The sequence below is a fragment of the Canis lupus genome, chromosome 25 (assembly GCF_003254725.2).
Source record: "Canis lupus dingo isolate Sandy chromosome 25, ASM325472v2, whole genome shotgun sequence".
NCBI classification, from domain to species: Eukaryota; Metazoa; Chordata; class Mammalia; order Carnivora; family Canidae; genus Canis; species Canis lupus.
This window is the reverse complement of record NC_064267.1, coordinates 43,379,577-43,400,145: the sequence shown is the minus strand read 5'-3', so window position 1 is coordinate 43,400,145 and position 20,569 is coordinate 43,379,577. Positions and strand designations below refer to the sequence as shown.

General features: G+C 54.3%; 1 long non-coding RNA gene across 4 annotated transcripts; it reads left to right on the top strand.

Moving 5' to 3' along the window:
• The first annotated feature begins 36 nt into the window (after window positions 1-36).
• On the top strand, window positions 37-19,786 carry LOC118355107 (uncharacterized). 4 transcript variants are annotated; one of them, XR_004816869.2, is made up of 6 exons: window positions 43-393; window positions 12,554-12,680; window positions 18,759-18,924; window positions 19,036-19,148; window positions 19,249-19,326; window positions 19,449-19,786. It is a non-coding gene; the product is annotated as an uncharacterized LOC118355107 (long non-coding RNA). The 4 variants fall into 4 exon arrangements; XR_004816868.2 differs by having other exon boundaries at window positions 40-393; window positions 18,759-19,148; XR_004816870.2 differs by lacking the exon at window positions 18,759-18,924 and having other exon boundaries at window positions 49-393.
• Window positions 19,787-20,569: the final 783 nt, after the last annotated feature.

Genomic DNA, 20,569 nt, shown 5'->3' with positions numbered 1-20,569 from the left:
ATGCCCAGAGAATTGAAATGGAAGCATTTCACGGTCCAGTAAATACCAGCGAACATTCACCAAGAGGCTACAATATGCCAAGCAAGATTCCAGGCTCACACTTGAATCACTTAATCTTAGAGGCCTGTGCCATTCTTATTCCCACCTTACAAAGGAGGAAACGGAGGGGGAAGGCCCAGTGGGTGAGGACTCATAGTTGGTAAACAAAGCCAGAAGGCCTGCCTGGCTCCAGAAGGCAGGCCCTGAGCCCTTGGAGGACAGCAGTGACCCGGAGTTCTTTTCCTGCCAAGTGGTCCCTGGGGAGGCCAAGAGGTCCCTGAGGGCAGAGGCTGGTGGTAGGAAGTCCAATGAGGCTGCTCCTGCTGAGCTGGACCCCAGAACACTGAACCTGAGGTGAGGAGCTTCTTTCAACTCTTTCTCTAAGGCTCAGGGGCCCCTTGGGAGGGAGGAAGAACCCAAGGTATAATAAATAGAATTTGCTAGGATAGGATAAGCTCTAATCCGGGAAAGTCAAAATTCTCCCAAGCAGAATTCCAGAGAAGCAGCCTCGAGTCGGGCTCTCTCTAATGGTCCTTCCCAAGCACCAGAGCAGGAGGAGGGTCTGACTGGCAGCTCAAAGTCCCCCCTCGGCTTGGCTGCCTGCCCCCAAGGGCCCCCCGCAGCCCCACTGGCCACCTGTCCCACAAGGCACCCGGCACTTCACTCCACTGCCCAGGCTGCTGGGTTCTCCTACTTCCCCCTAAAAGTCTGGCCTGGAAAGAGGGCTGGGCTGTCTGACTGAGGACATCCCACCAGGCCTCAGCTCTGACCCCTCTCCAGGAAGCTGTGGGGTTTTCTCAGGTGCCTGGGAGGGGCACCTGAGAAGGGGGGAAGGAGCCCAGGTTGGAGACTATAGAGGGATGGGGGCTGGGTCAGGCCTCTGCCCTTCCGGGCTGTCAGTAGGGGCAGGTGGCTTATCCCCTTGAGACCTCAATTTCCTGCCAGTGCAGGGTTACGTGGGATGACGCATGCAAAGTGCGTAGACTAGTGTGTCCCACACGGTGGCATTATGACACGTTGGCTACTGTGGATATTATTATTGTTATTTGACCTAACCCAAAGGCCCCAGAACCTACCGGGGCTGGGGGAGGTGGCAATGGGGGAAGCTGCTAAAGCGCCAACTGAGTGTTTGCCAGTGGAATCTGGTCGATCAAGAGAAACAGTTTGTCATCATGGATTCATTTGATCTGTGCCTCGGTGGACAGGGGACAGAGGAAATGGATGAAAATTAGATACTCCGTCCCTGGCTGGGGGGTGGGGGTGGGGGATGTGAGAGCTAGGACAGCCCCTGCTCAGTTCTCACGGTCACTCCGGTCACTCCGGTCACTCGGTCAGGCTCCGCTGCAGGTGGCTTGGGCCAGGCCCTATCAGGAAGCACTCTGAGGCTCCTAGAGTCTGGCCCCTTCCACTTGTCCCAGCGCCTGCGGCCCGATTCCTGCTCCTTATCTCAACCACAGCCAGGGTGGTTGAGCAAGGCCCCGAGGAGGGGGAGGTCAGCCTGCAGATGGAATCTGCCCTCCACGGAGGCACCCCGGAGCTGCAGGACCTCAGATCCCAGGGGGTGGGGGTGGGGGTAGGGTGGGGGTGTGGGTGGGGACGGTCTGTCTCCTAGCCTGGAGGGAGGGCGGAAGATTGGGAAGCGCAGTTGGGTAGGTCACCGGTGTCCCAAGCAGTGGTGGTTTAGCAGTCCCCGTCACCAGGTAGCCCCTCTTCCCCTGAGGCGGATGTGCTGCCCTGGATGAGGGAGCCCAGGTGTGGGCTCAGGTGTGCCTTCTCCACACCTCCTTGGCACCTTTCCTCCTCCTTCCCATCCCTGCTCCCTCGTTCCTCTCCCCTTTCCCTCTCTCCATCCCTGTTCCCACTTTCTTTCCTATCTGCCCCACCAACCCTCTAGAACTGGTTGGAATCCAGAGGCTGCTGGGTTGCTGCAAGTGCCGTGTGGCCTTTCCCTGGGCCAGCCTCCCACCTGGGCCCCAGCGCACCTGAAGGCGGGTGTGAGGAGCCCCGGGCGCCTTTCAGAGGCTGGTGCTGGGAGCAGGGGCCACTGCCACCGGGTGGAGAGTCGCCCTGGCTGTAACCACCTCAGTGCAGCAGCGCCGTGTTTGAGAGCGTGGGATGGAATTCATGTTAAAGACCCTGAGGAGAAGCCTACACCCCGGGGCAGCTACACGACTCTGGCAGCCGTGGCCAGTGCTGCAGGTGTGGCCGTCTACACCTGCAGAGGACTTGTTAATTGGCCGTGGGGTGTCAGAAGTCCCTCTTTAGTGAAAAGAGCATCCCTGCAGATAGGTGTGTGCCTGGCAAGAGATGCTGCACAGTCCCCTCTCCCCGCGTCTGGAAAGTCCAGCAACCCAACAGAGCAGTACCCTGTATCCAGAGCTTTCTCTAATTGGTCCTGGATGCCCCACACGATGATCGGACTGGAGGGTTAGCCTGTCTTTGGCCACCCCATCCTTGAATCCACCCAGAGAGAAGCCTTCCTGCACAGGATGGAGAGTGGGGCTCCCCCAGGCTCTTGGGCAGTGGTGGGAGATCTGTTTTGTGCCTCTTGGAAGTAGATGCTTTAAGTGGGGCAGCACTGATTGCACCGTGACGTACCACCTGGGGAGGAGGTGTGGGGTGAGGCTTGCCGTCTTCACCTACCTCTGGTCCTCGGCGGCCACCCATACCCACCGCAGTGAATGACCTGCCCTGCAGGGCACCCTGGGAAGAACTGCCCGGTCAGGAGGACATGGTGCAAAGAAGGAAGGAAAGAGACCAAGAAGCTAGCAGAGAGGTGCGGGGCTGCAGGAAGGGAGGAGGAGTTCAGCGGGGTAGGGAGGGCAAGGTTTTCAAAGCATGACTGGTCCAGTCTGGGGTCTGGAGGTCCCCTTACCCAAGGGAAGGTTGGGCCAAAGAGGAGCTCAGATCACTAGGGGGTTCAGATGAAGATGGAGGTAGGTCTTCAGAGAAGACCTTGCAAGGTCCCCATATAAGCAACACAACAAACATCCTGTTGAGGGGAACCCCGAGATGTCTTTCTGGGGCCAAATGCTGACAAAGCCAAGACTGTCCCAACAACTGAGAGGGCAATGTTGCCAAAACCAGGGAAGGTGTGTTAAAATGATGATTTCAGGGCCTGCCCGCAGAGGATCTGATGGAACCTGGGAAATTGTCTATTTCCAGTTTCCCAGATGATTCTGAGGTACAGGCAGGTTTGGGGTCCACTGGCGCCAAGCTCTCCAGTTCCAGGGATCTGGGTCAGCTGTGGGCAAGGGGGCAGAGGAGGGACACAGAAGGAAGACAGGATGGGGAGGCAGCTCTGGAAGAAAGTCAGGGCAGAGCGGGCGACAGCTGACGGATTCACTTTACCCAGCCAAGCAGGTGGCAGTTGAGGAAGCATAGGTGGGTTTGTGAGTTTGACAAGAGTAGGAAAGGGTGGCCGCGGCCTCTGTGTGGCGTCTGAGGGAGCCAGGGCGAGACTTCGAGGAGTGTTCAGTGCCAGGCGAGGGCGTTCCTGGGCATCCATGGCCGAGGCAAGGATTATCTAGGGCTCTTCTGGGTGTGAGTGACAGAAGCCCAACTCACAGCAGCTCAAGCAAAGGGAATGTATTTGCTCCTATGACAGGAAACCCCTCTCTCTTGTTCTCTCCCCACAACCCACTGCTCCTGGACAGTCGGCCTACCTCTTGGCTCTTCTACATCCGCAGGCTCCTTCCATGAAGAGTAGGAGAAAAGCAGGTGTGCAGATGGCCTCTGGCATTTATCACTCTATCTTGAGGATCCCAGAGGAAAGGGTTATTTTTCCCCCCTCCCAACTTCCCAAATTCCAGGGAAAGGACTCTTATTGGTCTTGCCTCAGTCACATGGCCAAACCTGGGCCAGTGCTCAGGTCTGAGGGCCTGGGTACTATGACTGGCTAGGCCTGGGTGTCCCTTGTGGTGGTTGGGACAGGGCCCTGGGACTCGCAACCCTACAGGAACACCCCAAAGGGGGGCGGATCTCTCAAAGGAAGCTGCTATTTTCAAAAAAGCGGAGGAAGGGATGCTGGGCCAGTCCTCCCACTCGTGTTAAATCCCCTCGGTCCTCCAAATTGCCCTCCAAAACAAACCCCTAAGACTCAGAGCCCCAGAACGAAGAAGGAAGGGGTGGGTGGCCATGTGGGAAATGTTCCCACATAGTTTCTCGACAAATCCTTCTCTCCTGGATGGGAGGAGCCCCCAGGCTGGCCAGTGGAGGTGGACACAGCTCCTTTGAGGCCTGGCCACTCTCTGGCTCCTTTTCTTCACTTGGGCCCCTGCTGGCTGGTCCGGGGGCAGCTGTGGGGTGTGGGACCCAGTCAGGTGAGGGTGGAGCCGGGCTGGAAAAAGCAGCCAGAGTTTAGAAATGCCCAGGAACAAGGATCTGGGCAGGCTTGGGAGCAGTGGGGTGAAGAGGCCCTAGACCAGCTGGGCTGCACCCCAGGCTCCCGTCAGCAGGGTGTGGTGGGCACACGCACATAGACACACGTTCTCTCTCTCTTTCTCTCTCTCACACACACAGACAAGTGAGACAAATGCTCCTAGCAGAGCAACACAGGCATACAGATGACACGCACCCAGGAACTCACATACACACATGGACGTGCATCTAGATACACACACACAGAGCACTGATACACACAGGCCAGACTGTACACACACACTCACTCAGAAGCATGCACATTCAGACACACTCACATAGCGCTCACATCCGCAGCCACACAAGATATATGTACACCCAGTAAAAAAGATACATAGACACACAGACACCTGCCCCTGCAGAGATACACATTTCTAGAGCGGTACGTGTGTGCTCACACACCTAGACATACCCACAGACACACATACACAGGTACTCATCACACACAGAGACACACTTGGAGAGACACATACCTTCACACACATACACACACAGGCCCCGGGTTTCTCCCAGGCGGGAGGGGCCTCCCCTAACCACCTCATCTGCTACCACTGAAACCCTACCTGGCAGGCCCCATAGGAACTGGCTCAGGACCAGGCAGATCCCCTACTCCATCCATGACCAGCCTCTTTTGATCTGCCCCCAGGTCCTCGAGTCTGTGCCCATCCCTACCTCCAGGAGCCTCTGGGCACCGCCCACAGGCCCCAATACCATCCGCATCTACCCCCAACCCCTATTCCAGCCATCCTGGCCTTCTCCCATGTACCACGATCCCAGCCCTTTTCTGCTCAAGTGCATCTGCCCACCCCCACTCCCTCGCCTCCTGGATCGAGTGAATTCCTGTTCATCTTTCAAAACCTAGCTCAAATATCCCCTCCCTTGGGCTGGATGCTCCCTCCCTTGGCTGGCATCACATCTGTCTGTCTCTCCTCCATCTGTCCCACCAAACTGGATACAACGAAGCGCAGGGCACGGGCCTGTTTTCCCGGCAGCACAGGGAGGGCCCTGGTGCCTCTCGGGTGAACGGCCCAGGGAACGAATGGCCAGCGTTGGCCACCTGGAGGAGACCCTGGCAGGGACGCCGTCTGGCCTTGGTCATATTCAGGGGATGAGAGGGTGTGCCCGCCCCGGGGAGGCTTGGGCATCCCGGACGGTTTTTGCAAGGCCTCAGCCCGGCCCCCAGCGCACACGTTAGAATTCACACTGACGTGCATTCACACGCGGGTGGGCACTGCGCCCCCTTGTCCTGGGCAGCTGGGCTGCCGCTCCCCCGGCCACCGATGACTCACGTCCCCACCCGCCAGGCGGTCGGCTTGGGCACACACAGCCTCCTTTCAGCCCCTCGGCCTCAAACACTAGCTCAGTCTTCCCTCCCGGCGCCGCCCCCTCCCCGGAGCCCGCCTGCCCTCCCAGCCTGGCAGCTCGGCCCCACGGGAGGCCACGCAGAGGCCTCCTTCCTCTCCGGAGCACAGGGCTCCCTGTCTCTCGTCACCCGGCTCCTGTCCAAGCCAGCCTTGAACGGCTGCCTTTCCGTGGCCCAGAGCCTGGCCAGGTGCATTCTGGGCAGCTCTGCTCCCGCCAGTGTCTGCCAGGAAGCTGTAGGGCCTGCTGTGGCTACCACTGAGGCGCGAGAGCCAGAGGGGGCCGGTGAGGCTCCGCTTCGGAAATCTCTCCCAGGCTCCGGGCAAAGGCCTCCTCACACCTACAAAGACTCTTCACACACCTCCCGTCTGCCTCTTCGGCTGCCCTAAGTAGTCCCGCCAGGCACAGCTTACTCTCATGCCCATTCTACTGAGGGAAGAGCTGAGGCCCAGAGAGAGAGGTCAGCCTGCTGGTGAATGGTGGGGCTGGAACCCAGTCTTGGTGAAGAGGGGAGACTAACACAATGTACCTCAGGGGATTGCACTGGACATGATGAGGCAGCCGAGCCAGCACCCTGAGGGGTTCCTCCTATCAGCACCACATGATGATGGTCACAGAAGTGGTTCTGCGTTTTATACCCAGCACACTTCCTTTCATTTGGTAACGGACATCCCCTCTTTAGTTTTGGGGTGGGTTCTCAACCAGGCTGGGCCAGTCCCAGTCCCCGACGCATCCTCTTGCGCCAAGAGTGGGCTCAGTCCAAGGGATAGGCGCATGACCTGCATTGGGTCAACTAGGGCTTTTCCCTGGGGAGTTTCAAAGTGGAACTAGGAGAGGGACACCCTTTTCCCCTCTGACCATGGGGATTTTGAGGGTGCAACTCATCATATTGGGCATATGTGTCACATGTGCCCCATGCCCCCTTCACTCTGCAGTAGGAGAGAATGAAACAACACACAGCAAAACAGAAACAGAGTCTGAATGGGGCCAGAGTCATCAGAAGCCTTGCAGTCAGCAAAGTAGACCCCCTCCCCCAAAGATATCCATGCCCTAATCCCCAGAATTTGTGACTATGGTAGGTTACAGGAAAAAGGATACAGATGTAACTAAGGTTAGAGACCTTGAACTAGGATGGCTAGCCTGGACTACCCAGGTGTGCCCAATCTAATCACAAGAGCCCTTGAACATAGAGAACTTTCTTTAGCCGAAAGCAGAAGAGATAGAGCAGAAAGGAAAATCGGGGAGATTCCGGGCTCAAGAGGGATTTGGCATGCCTTCACTGGCTCTGAAATCTAGGGAGCCATTTGTACCCCAGAGACCAGAGCAAGGTCTCCGGGAGCCAAGGGCAGCCTCCCGCTGACAGCCAGCAAGGATGTGAGCATCTCAGTCCCACAAACACAAGGAACTACATTCTGCCCCCAGTCTGAATGAGCTTAGAAGCAGATTTCCCCCAGAACCTCCCAGTAAGAGCCCAACTGGCCGGCACCTTGATTTTGACCTTGTAAGATTCTGAGCAGTGAAACTAGCTGAGCCAACCCAGGCTTCTGATCTCCAGAGAATAAATCTGAGTTGTTTCAAGCCACTAAGTTGGTGGTCATTTTGTTACAGCATAAGGAAGGTAAGGTAGGACCTAAGAACTAGTGCGACACCACCTCCCCTGATTTGGTTACAGGTGCCAATAATTTTTTGTTGGTGTTTTTGGTCTCCAACTAACTAATGCCATTACTGTTAAACTACTCCTTCACTGTTTCTCCCAATAGCCTGCCCTCACAGGCGGGTAGGAGACATCACCTAGGACTTGAGATCGCTGCCACAGCAAAAGCTTGAGGACAGCAAAGAGGGTGGGAGGGACAGGTCCTCTTGGACCTCACATTCTGTACAGGCTTGAGGAAGTTCTTCTAGAAGGGTGGACTGGCTCTGCCCCTTCCTCTTCCTTACCAAGCTGGATCCCTCCCTTCCCCACGGCAGAGCTGAGGTCAACGAAGAGAAAGCCAATGCATAGGAGCCAGGGAGAAATGACTTGTTTGAATACTTTCTACATGGCTTGGTCAAAGCTTGTAAAGGCTGTCAGGGTCAAAAGACACAGAGGTGGTTCTGGTCCAAGATGGCAACATAGGAGACTCCTGAACTCACCTTCTCCATGGATGAACTGACTCTCCAGCTACACACAAGCAACCTTCTCTGAAGGAAGTTGAGAAACTAGCTGAGTGATTACCTACACGTCAGGAGAATAACAAAATATCTACATTGGAAAGGTAAGAAGGTCTGAGACACACTCTCATCATATACCTGGCCCCCAACCCAGTGACACGCAATTAAGAAGGAACTCACATCTCCAGCTCCTCCCTGAGGAGCCAAGTGGTTTGACCCAATATCTAGCACCCAGCTTTTAAGACTTCTACCTGAAGGATGGAAATACCTAGCTCTGAAAGCCTACAGGGCTTGTGTTCCTGAGACCCACCAGGCCATAGCAAACAAAGAAAGAGTTCTTAACCGGCTATCCTCCCTGCCCCCACCCTAAGGGCTCTACTATCAAAATTCTAATGATGTTTTTCACAGAAATAGGAAAAACAACACCAAAATTTGTATGGAAGTATAAAAGACCCTGAAATGCCAAAGCAATCTTGAGAAAGAAGGTCAAAGCTGAAGGCATCACCCTTCCTGATTTCAAACTACACCACAAAGTGATAGTAATCAAAAAAGCATGGTACTGGCATAAAAACAGACACCCAGCTCAATGGAACAAAACAGAGTCCGGAAATAAACCCACATACATATGGTCAATTACTTTATAATAAAAGAACCAAGAATATACAACGAGGAAAGGATAATCTCTTCAATAAATGGTGTTGGGGAAGATGAATATCCATATGCAAAAGAATGAAACTGGACCCTCATCTTACAGCTATATCCAAAGTCAACTCAAAATGGATTAAAAGGGCAGCCCACGGGGCTCAGTGGTTTAGCGCCACCTTCGGCCCAGGGCCTGATCCTGGAGACCCGGGATCGAGTTCCACGTTGGGCTCCCTGCGTGGAGCCTGCTTCTCCCTCTGCCTGTGTCTCTGCCTCTCTCTCTTTCTCTCTCTCTGTGTGTTTCTCATGAATAAATAAATAAAATCTTGAAAAAAAAAAACCCCAAAATGGATTAAAGACTTGGATGAATTACAACCTGAAATCATAAAACTTCCAGAAGAAAATGTATGGGGTAACCTTCTCAACATTAGTCTGGGAAATTTTGGGGATTTTTTTGGGACTTAACTCCAAAGAAAAGGCAACAAAACAAAATTAAACAAATCAGGACTACATCTATTGAAGAGCTTCTACACAGCAAAGGAAACCATCAAAAATTTAAAAGGCAACCTACAGAATAGGGGAAAGTATTTGCAAATTATATATCTGATAAGAGGTTAATATCCAAAATATATAAAGAACTCATACAACTCAATAGCAAATAATCTGATTAAAAATTGGGCAAAGGAACTGAATAGACATTTCCCTAATGAAGACATCCAAATGTCCAACAGGTACATGAAGAGGTGGTCAACATCACTAGTCATCAGGGAAGAGAAAATCAAAACCACCTCATACCTGTTAGAATGGCTATCATCAAAAGCAAGAGATAACAAGTACTGGTGAGGATTTGAAGAAAAGGAAACCCTTGTGCAGTTGGGTAGGGATGTAAATTGGCATAGCTACTACGAAAATAATATGGGGGCTCCTGGCTGGCTCAGTAGGTGAAGCATGTGACTCTTGATCTTGGGATCATGAGTTTGAGCCCCATGTAGGGCACAGAGATTAATAAATAAATAAATAAATAAATAAATAAATAAATAAATAAAATAGAAGGTTAAAAAAATAAAACGTGGAACTATGATGTGATTCAGCAATCCCACTTCTGGTTATATATTCAAAGGAAATAAAAATAGGATATCAAAGAGAGAGATGCACGCCCATGTTCATACAGCATTATGTACAATAGCTAAGATATGGAAACAACCTAAGCATCCATCAGCTGATAAGCGGATAAAGAAGATGTTGTATATGTATACAATGGAATATTATTCAGCCATGATGAAGTAGGACATCCTGCCATTTGTGACAACATGGGTGGAATTTGAGGGTATTGCACTAAGTGAAATAAGTCAGACAGAGAAAGACAAATACTGTATGGTGTCACTTAATAGGTGAATTCTTAGAAAAAAGAAAAAAAAAGTCAAACTCAGAAACAGAAAAGTGGTTTCCAAGGCCTGGGGAGTGGAGGAAACAGGCAGAGGTTGGTAAAGGGGTACAAACTTTGAGCTATAAGATGAATAAGGTCTGAGGATCTAATGTATGACATGGTGATGATTGTAGGTAACACTGTAGTGTGTACTTGAAATTTGCTAAGATAGTAGAATCTAAACATTCTCACCAAAAGAAAGATAAATGTGTGAGCTGATGGATGTGTTAACTCACTAGATGGAGGGGAAGCCTTTCACAATGTCTATCTATATGAAATCACCATTATTTATTGTTAATTAGTTTATTGTAAGATTTTATTTATTCATGAGAGACACACACAGAGAGAGGCAGAGACACAGACAGAGGGAGAAGCAGGCTCCATGCAGGGAGCCCAAAGCGGGACCGATCCCCAGACCTGGGATCACACCAGCTCAACCACTGAGCCAGTCTATTTATTTTTTATTTAGAGAGAGAGAATGTGAGCTGGGAGGTGGGGTGGGGGCAGAGGGAGAGAGAGGCTCTTAAGCAGGCTCTACGCTCAGCATGGAGCCCAATGCGAGGCTCAATCTTATGATCCTGAGATCATGACCTGAGCTGAAACCAAGAGTTGGATGCTTAACTGACTGAGCCACCCAGGCGCCCCAATGATGTACATTTTAAATATCTTATAATTTTACATGGTCAATTATATCTCGATAAAGCTGAGGGGGAAAACATAGGCAATTATGATTCAGAGGAAGATTTGTAGCAACAGGACAGAAAGGCTGGTGTTTTATTGCATGCAGAGATTACCCAGATAGAAAAAACAGGAAGGCCTAAGGAAAGAAATGAGGCAAAGGAAATACGCAAGGAGTTCTCAACGGTGATGTAAAGCTAACTCACAGACAGATGAGAAAGAAACAAAGAGGAGGAAGAAGGAAGTAGGAAGGAGGAAAGGGAAGGAGTGGAAGAAGGAAAGGAGGCAGGGAAGGAAGGAAGGAATGAGGGTTTTCACTGAATGGTGGGGGGCATTGGCATCTGAGCCTCTAAGTTGCCAGCTTCTCTGCCCCAGGCTGCCCTCCTTTGGCTGCACGTTGCTCCCTCTCAGTTCCTTCTAGAAAAATACCAAGGCACCATCAACATTTTTTTGTTGTTCCCAGTGGGTCCTTAGCAGCTCTCTGGAACCACATTTTCTGGAATCTACCTCTAGGTAGAGGCTCCTCAGCCTGCCGTCCTTCCCCCTCCCTGGCTCTGCTTTTCACAAGCACTGATTGAGCAACAAGGGCATACGGGCTGGCTGCCAGGTGCTGAAATGGGAATGAACATTTCTTAGCTGCACCACCAAAAGCAGGGTCCATAAAAGGAAAAATTTGATAAGTTGACGTCATCAAACTTAACTTCTGCTCTTTGAAAGACATTTGGAAAAGAATTGAACAGACAAGCCATAGACTGGAAACAACTTTTTGCAAAGCTGGTTTCTGATAAAGAGCTTGCATGTGGAGCACAGAGAGAGATCTCTGCAATGTGATTATTAGAAAACAGAGAACTTGGAATCAAAAATGAGCAAAAGATTGGAACGGACTTCTCGCCAGGGGAGGTCTACAGATGGCAAGCGATCACATGAAAGAGGTTCAACACCATCAGTCATCGGGGAGCTGTGAACGAGGGTCACGGAAAGACACATCGAATACGTTGTCTGAATTAGCAAGACTGGCTGTATCGAGTGTTGCAGGAGGACGTGAAGCCGCTAGAACTCCCGTACCACGGTGGTGGGAGTGTATGTGGGGGCGTCAACTTTGAACAACAGTTGGACAGTTTCTTTTCTTTTTTTTTTTTTTAATAGGCTCTGTGCCTAGCGTAGAGCCCAATGCAGAGCATGGAGCTCAGTGTGGATCTTGAATTCCTGATCGTGAGATCAAGACCTGAGCTGAGATCAGGAGTTGGATGCTTAATCGACTGAGTCAGCCAGGCCCCCCCCTAGTTGGACAGTTGCTTAATAAGTTAAACATATGCCTACACGTGACCCTGCCGTTCCATTCTCAAGTATTTCCCAAAGTGAGATACGTCCGTGTGAACACTTACACGTGAAAGTTTACAGCATTTATTTGTAGGAGACACCGGGGGTGGCCTATCTATCCAATGCAATTCTACTCAGTAATAAAAAGGGCTAAGTTACTAGATGTTACACAGAGATAATCTCAAACTAATCATGCTGAGTGAAAGAAGCCAGACAAAAAGGGATACGTACTGTGGGATTATATTATATATATATAAAACTCTAGAAAATGCAAACAGATCCACAATGACAGAAACGTAAGTTGCCTGACAATGGGGGCGAGGCACGGGGGGAGATTACAAGAGGGCACGGAGATTGTTGGGGGTGCTGGGTTGCTTACTCTGTTGCCTGTGTTGGTTTTATGGGTGCTCACATCTATCAAAGCTTATCGCCTTGTACCTTTTAGTGATACCTCAGTAAATAGTGCTATCTCAGGAAAGCTGCTGTTTTTTGATTGCTTTTTTTTTTTTTAAGTAGGCTCCATGCCCAACCTGGAGCTTGGAATCACAGCCCTGAGATGGAGAGTTGCACGCTTTATCGACTGAGCCAGCCAGGCGCCCCGAGTGATACCTCAGGAAAGCTGTTGGAAGGAACGAGAAATAAGGTTTGCACAGGCTCCCCGAGGGAATCTGTGGTTTGCAGGAAGGCAGTGGACGCCCAGCAGTGGCTGCAGCCAGGAGTGGGGCGGGGGGGTGGCTGCTCAGGACAGAGGCCTGAATTGAGACCCAAAGCTCTGGTACCCAGGTGACGCCCGCACCGGCCAGGACAGGACACTGTGGGGAGCAGGCCCGGCCCTCCCTACCCTCTCGGAGCTCACGGCCAAGGACCCCAGAGTGTGCCTGTGCTGTGACGGGATGCTGAAGGATCTTGGGAAGCAGGGACAGAGGTGGGACAGGAAAATCGTCCTGGGAGTTAATGTCTCAGCAGGGGTCCAAGGAGGAATGGGTGTGGGGGTGGGGAAGGGCAGGTAAGGGGGCCTAGGCAGGTAAGGGCCACTGCAGACAGGAGCTGTAGCCAGGAGGAACCTGACTGAGTGTTTCCTGGGGGCCACCCTGACGCCCCAGGGGCCTGCAGAGCCTTCCCTGAAGACTGTGGGGCCTCCCTGATCTCAGCCTGGGGTCCACTCGGTCCCCACATCCCCCATCCCCTCCATCGCCTGGCTGCTGGTCTTGCTTCCCTCTCCCTGCTCCCCAAGGCAGCATCTCAGAAACCAGAACTCTGCCCAGAAAGTGGTCACCCAGATGCAGGGGGATACAGGCCCCGCTGGGGCCCCCAGGCTGCTCCGGTCACTGTGGAAGGCCATCCGTGGGCCAGGGATAAGGAACCATACGATCCTGTCTGGCGCTGAGAGGTGAGAAGTAGACAGAGTTCAAGGCACCAGGTGAGGCAGTTGAGGGAAGAAGAGTGGGCGAGACGGGCCCTGGGGTGCCTCTCCACCACTCCACCACTCCGGCATTGCCAAGGGAGCTGGGTGCAGACACAGGGGCGCCTGCAACCGAAAAGGTGTCTGGGCTGTGGGCAGCTGCCTACCTGCGGAGCCTCCTGGCTGTCAGGGTGCGAGCTTTGGATTTTGGAAGGGATGAGGCCAGGCCATGTGCAGTCTCTGGACGGGGCAAACCAGGAGTGTGGCGCTGCCTTCCCCGCCCCCTCTGACGTGAGCCTGCTTGGGCAGGTAACATCCCCACATCCAGGCCTGCCTGACCAAGGAAGCTTTCAGTGGGAAAAGGAGAGCTGGCCTTGGGCCCCCTTTCCACCCTATTCCGCATGGGCGGACATCTGTCTGAACAGCCCTGGGCTCCCTGTGGGTCCACTTCCAGAGGAGTCTCAGGGCCAAGGGAGGCCACATCCTCATCCTCCTACCCTGTCCTGCTCTTCCCATCAAAATGGGGAAAGGATACCCTGATGGAATAATTTTTCCTTTGCCTGGAAGCTTCCTTCTGGGTTTGTGTCAAGGCACTTTTGCCCCATCGTGGGCTAGCGTTCTGAAACACAGTGGTCCCAGTCTGAGGCTTACACAGGATGACGTCTCTCTTCCAAGATTTAATGGAGCCAGAGGCACCCAGAGAGGAGGAGAACACAGGCTAGGAGGCCCCCCTCTTCTCTACTTAGACCCTCTTGTCTATGTGCGCAGTCCCTGGGGCCCTCCCTTCGAGAACTGTCATCTGATTGGGGACTGGAGGGGAGCCCTGGGTAGATGGGAGCGGAGGGGCTAGAAGGAAGCAGGTCAGTGAGCAGATGGGGTGAGGGGCAAGGAGCAGAGAGCCAGGGGATCCAGGATTCTGGAGACTGGGCCCCAGGATCTTTCCTTAACCTGGTCACTTCAGGTGGGGAGTCCCTGGTTAGAGGCGTTAAAGAACGACCCCCAAAGGGGGGGTGCCTGGGTGGCTCAGTCGGTTAAGCGTCTGCCTTCGGCTCAGGTCATGATCACGGGGTCCCGGATCGTGTCCTGCATCGGGCACCCTGCTCCGCGGGGAGCCTGCTTCTCCCTCTGCCTCTGCCTGTGGCTCTGCCTGCTAGTGCACACGCTCTCTCTGTCAAATAAATAGATAAGTAAATAAATAAGTAAATTCTTAAAAGAAAGAGAGAGAGAGAGAACCAACAAAGGAGAAAAGAAAACCCAGTCCTGGATCTGATGGCGCAGTAGCTGACCGAACAGGGCTTGAGCGAGGGCAGGGGGTGCAGGGGCGCGGGGCACCCGCTCCAGGGCGCAGGGGGAGAAGCCAGAGCTGTTCCGGGAGGGGCGGATCGCAGCACCTGCCGGCCCCCACTTAGTCAGCAGGCACGGGGGCTCCCATTCTGGCCCTAAGATTTTTTTTTTTATCGGGCTCGCCACTGTGTAGGGAAGAGATGGTGGTATAGTTGGTGCCTGGGCCAGTTTCTGAGAGGTTGTATTTAACTGTGAACCATGACCTTGAAATTCTTGGTCTCATCTGTTTGGCCGGCAGGTGCTCCTGCCTCGTGGTGACCTCAGAATCCTGGCAGGGACCCTGACTCTCATGACACAGGCTGTGGGGGGAGCCAGGGCCCCCAGCAGAGCCCAGGGCGGATCTGACCACCTGTGGGCACTGCAGCAGCGCCCACGTATCCCGCCTCTACTGCCACTTCTCACTCCCCCGCACCCCGACCCGATCTCGAGGTCACCTCCCTTGTCCCCTCTAAGCCTTATTTCAGACGCATCACAGAGGGGCCCCTCAGCATTTTGCAGTAACAACCAAGGTGGAAAGTTGTTCTCTCCAAGAGAGGAGGAGGGACGGGTCTGGAACTTCGTGAGGCTCGTGGCTCAAGAATCCGAAGGGATCCAGCGACACAGGGGTTCCCGGGAAGGACCAGAGGCGGAGCCGCTGGCGCTGACGCTTCCTGCTGGCAGGGGGGCTGGGGAGCACGTGGGGTGGGAGGGGGGATTGCGCTGCACACAGGTTCGGAGCTGGAGTACGCTTGTGCTCAGCCGCTGGTTCAAGGGGGCTTTGGAAGGAATATCGGCCCGTGCGGCTCACAACCCGAAAGGGAAGCGACGGCCACTGTTTCACCCTCGAATCTTTTGGTGGCTACTGACCTCTAACTTCTTAAGTCATTAGGGGGAAGGGGGAAGGTGGGGATTTATTGGTTCAGATAAGCAGAAAAGGTGAGGGTGTGGCTGGAGAGAAGTGTAACCCCGGACGCCGCCCGGCCAGCGTCGCCTCTGCTCCTTCCTGGGTGGCACCTCATTCTCCGCAGATGGGGACGTGGCCGCTGGCACCAAAATTTCAGCTTCGCCAGCAAGAAGGAAGGGGCTCCTATTTCAGGCTGGAGGCTCAAGTCCACCTCCTGCCCTGCCAGACCCGGGCGGCCTGGGAGGCAGTGCGGGCCGCGGATGGGGCTTTATGCCTCCCTCGGAGGGAGGTCAGCTCGGGCTCCCAGGGCAGCACCCTGGGGTCTGATTGCCGCGGAGTCCCAGGCCCTGCACTGTGGTCCCCATGGATGGGGCCCGTAGGGTGCAGTGGCGCCTTAAAGCCCATCTCCGGGTGGCGGGGTGGCGGGCTTCCTAGGACGTGGCCTCTGCAGCCTCGGGGCTGGGCCCTCCGACCTGCTGCAGCTCCACACCTTTCCTAGTAGTAGATTGTCCCTGAAGTCGGGGTGATGAAAGCACCACCCCACCACTCACCTCCTCCCCTGCAGCCACCTGACAACACCCAGTCATCTGGTCGCCCAGGTGCTGCCTCAGAGGAGGGGCTGGCCCAGCCTGGCTCAGCCTCCTTCGCTGTGAAGGGGGAGCTGGTGTCCTTGGGGTTCCAGGACAGGCCGGGGACAGCCGGGTACCCGCCTCCCTCACTGTTTTCAGGTGTTCCTTCGGGACGGTCCCACAGAAGCTCAGAAACCCACTCCTCTTTTGCCTGGCTTTTGTGTTTTTCCATCTGCTGGCCACTCCATGTCATTTGCAGAAGGAGGCCTGTGGCCTCCCTGTCCAGGGTTTGTCCCCACTGTCCCCTGAGCCCATTGCTAGTACTCCCCTCGCCTCTGGCCTCTCTGCCTTGGGCCGCCCGGAAGCCTGTTAGTGCTGCTCTGGGCACAGAAGCAGGCTTCCCCCTGAAGTGACCCACCAGGAGACCCCCAGTGCCAGCTCCAGCTGGGACCCCCATACCAGGCCATGAATGGGTCCTCAGGCCACAGGGCCCGGGAGCTCCTCTGAGGCCCTGCAAGCCCTATGATCACAGTGCTCCCCCGGTGGGCCCCCCGAAGACTGGCTTTTGGGAATGGTGCTGGTGCCCCTCACCTCACACCCCAGCCACTGTTACCTCTGCTCTTCCTGCCTTAGACTCAGGCACTGAATCCAGGCTCGATGCCCTGCCTTCTGCTCATAAGCCCAGTGTTCCCAATAAACCCAAGGCTCTGCCCTTCTGGACCTATTAAGTCGCTGGGGCTCTCTGCCTGGCTTTTCCCTAGAAAAGCCTGAGTTCAAGGCCGGCCCGGGCCCTGCCCGGGGACCTGCCAGTGTGAGGAGGGCCCCCTGCTTATCTCTTTTCCCCGTTGTCAGTGCTCCCACCCTGATCAGAACACAAAGTTCTAGGAGTCTAGCTGTCCCCTCGGTGAGGTCTCACTCCCAGGGAGTGGTGACGGCCACTGGTGGCTCATAGACAGAGCCGCGCCGTGTCTAAGCAGGTGGGTGGGCTCACTTCTGGGTATCGCAGGTAGTGGAAGTGTGAGTGGCAGCAGGATACCGAGCGGCACACCCCAGGGTAACCAGATGCCACCCTCACTGATCACCTCACCCAGGAGCAGGCTCTGTCCAGGCTGCTTCAGGTGAGGTGAGGGCCTGGAAGTGAAGTGATGCACGTTGGGCCAACACCAGGGATCCCAGGCTGTCGAAACAGGTGTGGACGGAGGCTTCTGGAGCAGCTGCCACTTGCCCCGCACACATGCCACCCTTTGGGGGCACCCCCTACCCTGTTGTTTCCCAGTCACCTGTACAGTCCTGGGTCCATCCAACATTCTTTTTTTTCTCTAAGATTTTATTTATTTATTCATGAGAGACACAGAGAGAGAGGCAGAGACACAGGCAGAGGGAGACGCAGGGAGCCCGGTGTGGGACTCAGTCCTGAGACTCCAGGATCACGTCTTGGGCCAAAGGCAGATGCTCAACCACTGAGCCCCCAGGCGTCCCTCCATCCAACATTCGGCCTCAGGCTGCACTTCTCTGCACGCTCCTGCCATTGGTGTGCTGGCAAATGCTTAACCACCAGCTCTCTGGGTAGGGGGAGGGGAGAAGCCCTGGGAGGCGCTGTTTCTGGTTTCTGGGGTGTAGGTATTCCCAGCACGGCCAGTCCCCAGCGATCAGAATGATATCACTGAAGACAGAGTTGGGAAGAGAGGCCCAGGAGGCACGATTATGTCCTATTTCCCCCACCGAGCTACAACGTGTAAATAACCTCCATGACATAGGCAATAGCCAACGCAGTAAAATAACTCAGAAGGGATGTTTTGGGATCCCTGGGTGGCGCAGCGGTTTGGCGCCTGCCTTTGGCCCAGGGCGCGATCCTGGAGACCTGGGATCGAATCCCACGTCGGGCTTCCAGTGCGTGGAGCCTGCTTCTCCCTCTGCCTATGTCTCTGCCTCTCTCTCTCTCTCTGTGTGACTATCATAAAATAAAAATAAATAAATAAATTAAAAAAAAAAGAAGGGATGTTTTGAGTATTTATTACCCTTTAAAAATAGAATTTATTTAATTGTAAGTTTATATATAAATTTAAGGTTTGTTAATGGTTATGTTTAACTTAGGGATCAGCTCTTGTGAGCGGGCACACACTGGCTCGGGGACACCGCCGCCTCCTGCCCAGATGAACCCCTGCTCCCCAGCACCTCTCAAGATCGCTGCCCCGTGGCCTTGGCGGCGGTCTCCCCTCTGGGAGCTTGGGCTGTCATCTTGCCCCCACTTCCCCCTCCAGGTTGTTCTCCACGGGCCCCTGGGGTCTTCACGGCCTCTCCCGGCACCAGGCTGACCTCCAGTCCTCACCTGCGGGGTACAGCTCTCTGGACGGCGGCCTCAGCAGCCAGCCTCTCCCCCGTGTCCTCCAGCTCTGACAGCAGTGACCGCCCGCACGCCCTCCTTTCCTCCCTGGGTCCCGGAGCGCGTGTCGCCTGTCCTCCTCCCAGAGGGTCCCTTGCACCAGCCCCTCTTCTTTCTCTCACCCCTCGCTCTGCCCACAGGTTCTTACTTCTCAAGTCCTCTCCTCTGAGATCCCAGCCAGACCCTTGGTCCTCCACTGTCACCTTCACCAGGGACCACTCTATATGGGTTGTGTGAGGCCTGACTTCCTCTCGACCTCACGACCTTCCTCCTGGACGTCTGCCCCTCGCTTCACTCGGGCACCTGGTACGGCCCTTAGAGAGGACCCCTGTTCACCTGTTCATCTCCCGGAGTTCACCGCCCCCTCCCTGCCCCCTGTTCTTTTGGTTTGGACTGACCAGCCCGGCCTTCACCCAGGGACCCTAGAACCATTCGGCCCACCGGCCCTACCAAAGGCAGACGGCCGGGAGCTGCTGCCCACACGCCGCCTGCCGTGGCTCCCCTTGCGGCCTCTCGAGGCGTGAGGGCCGGTGAGTGACGGCCTTCCCTACTTTCCTGCTCCGCTGTGGGAGGCCCCCCCGGAACAAATGTAAATTCAACAGAATCACAACACCCCACATCCCAACACAGAGCAGCCTCGCAGGATGTTTGCCGACCTGAATCAAAATGGAAAAAACAGCCCCGGAAGATCTGGGCCCGAGCCGCGAGGTAAGTTCTGGATGCCTCCTATGTGGCACGTTGTCTGGGTCGTGCCCCGGCCTGGTTGGGTTTCCCTGCTGCCTCACCTCTGCCTCACCTCTGCCTCACCTCTGCCTCACCTCTGCACTCAGACTTCGGCTTCGGTGGTGTGACCTGCTTTGGCTGACGGGAGAAGAGGAAACACGGTGCAGGTAGAAACTCGAGCAGCGCCTGGGCTTCGTGTCTCTTAGAGCAGTTGGGGCCTGGAGACCACCGGGGAAGGAGCCCAGGCGAGCTTGGTGCGGGATGAGAGGCCTCCTGGGGCAGAACTCGGACCCGCCAGCTGCCGGCTGCCAGGCATGAGCCGGGCCCTTACTGCCCTCTGACCGCAGACACGCATCCAGGTCCAGCCAAACCCAACAGAACTGCCCGTCTGAGCCCAGCCCCATCGCCGAGCCACTAACTGTAAAGCTAATAAATACTTGTTCCAAGTCGCTACGTTTGGGGGTAGTTTGTTATGTGCAAAGTGAACCACCCCTTAGCCCAAAGCACCACGCAAAGTATCTGGAGAGATGAAGGTGGTCCGGCCATGAGGCTGTGCTACCGGCACCGGGGAGGGCCCAGGAGGATGCCCCAGGTCCCGGGCAGGGATAAGGGTAAAGCAAGTGAGGCGTTCGCCTTGCACACAAAGCGTAAGGTGGCACCCCAAAACTCAGCAACCAAGATAAACAATATTTTAATGCAATAAAAAAAATCAGAAAACTATGGCTTATGAGCTGGCCGCCCTTTTCCATAAAAAAAAAAAAAAAGTTTTGTTGGAATTGGGGCTGGGATCAGGATGTAGCAAGCAAGGGTATGATCATAGAACCCCAGGGTCAGAGCTTGTTTTTATTAAGAAGTCTGATATTTTTTATCACGGAATTTTTGCATTAATCTTATTTGTGCATTTGTTTTTTATTTTAGTGCTTTTGATGTGGGCTAAATCCTTCCCAAACTACTGCGTGAGTGAGCGTGGTATCTGATTAGATCCCAAACCTCTGTGTCTATTATATTCCCACCAAGGGTCATGATTTAAGCTGTTGTCAGACATTTACACCGTACTGTGAATGAACCGGAACAAGATCCAGTTTGACTCAGGAGAAATTAGGGGGCCGGGCAGCCAGAGCGCTGGGGTCAGCTTCCGTGGGAAGAAGTAATCTTCCTGAAGGCCTACCAGCCTCAGGATGTCCTCAGCGTCTCCACCGTGGCTCCCTGGGGGGGTTTCATGGGCACA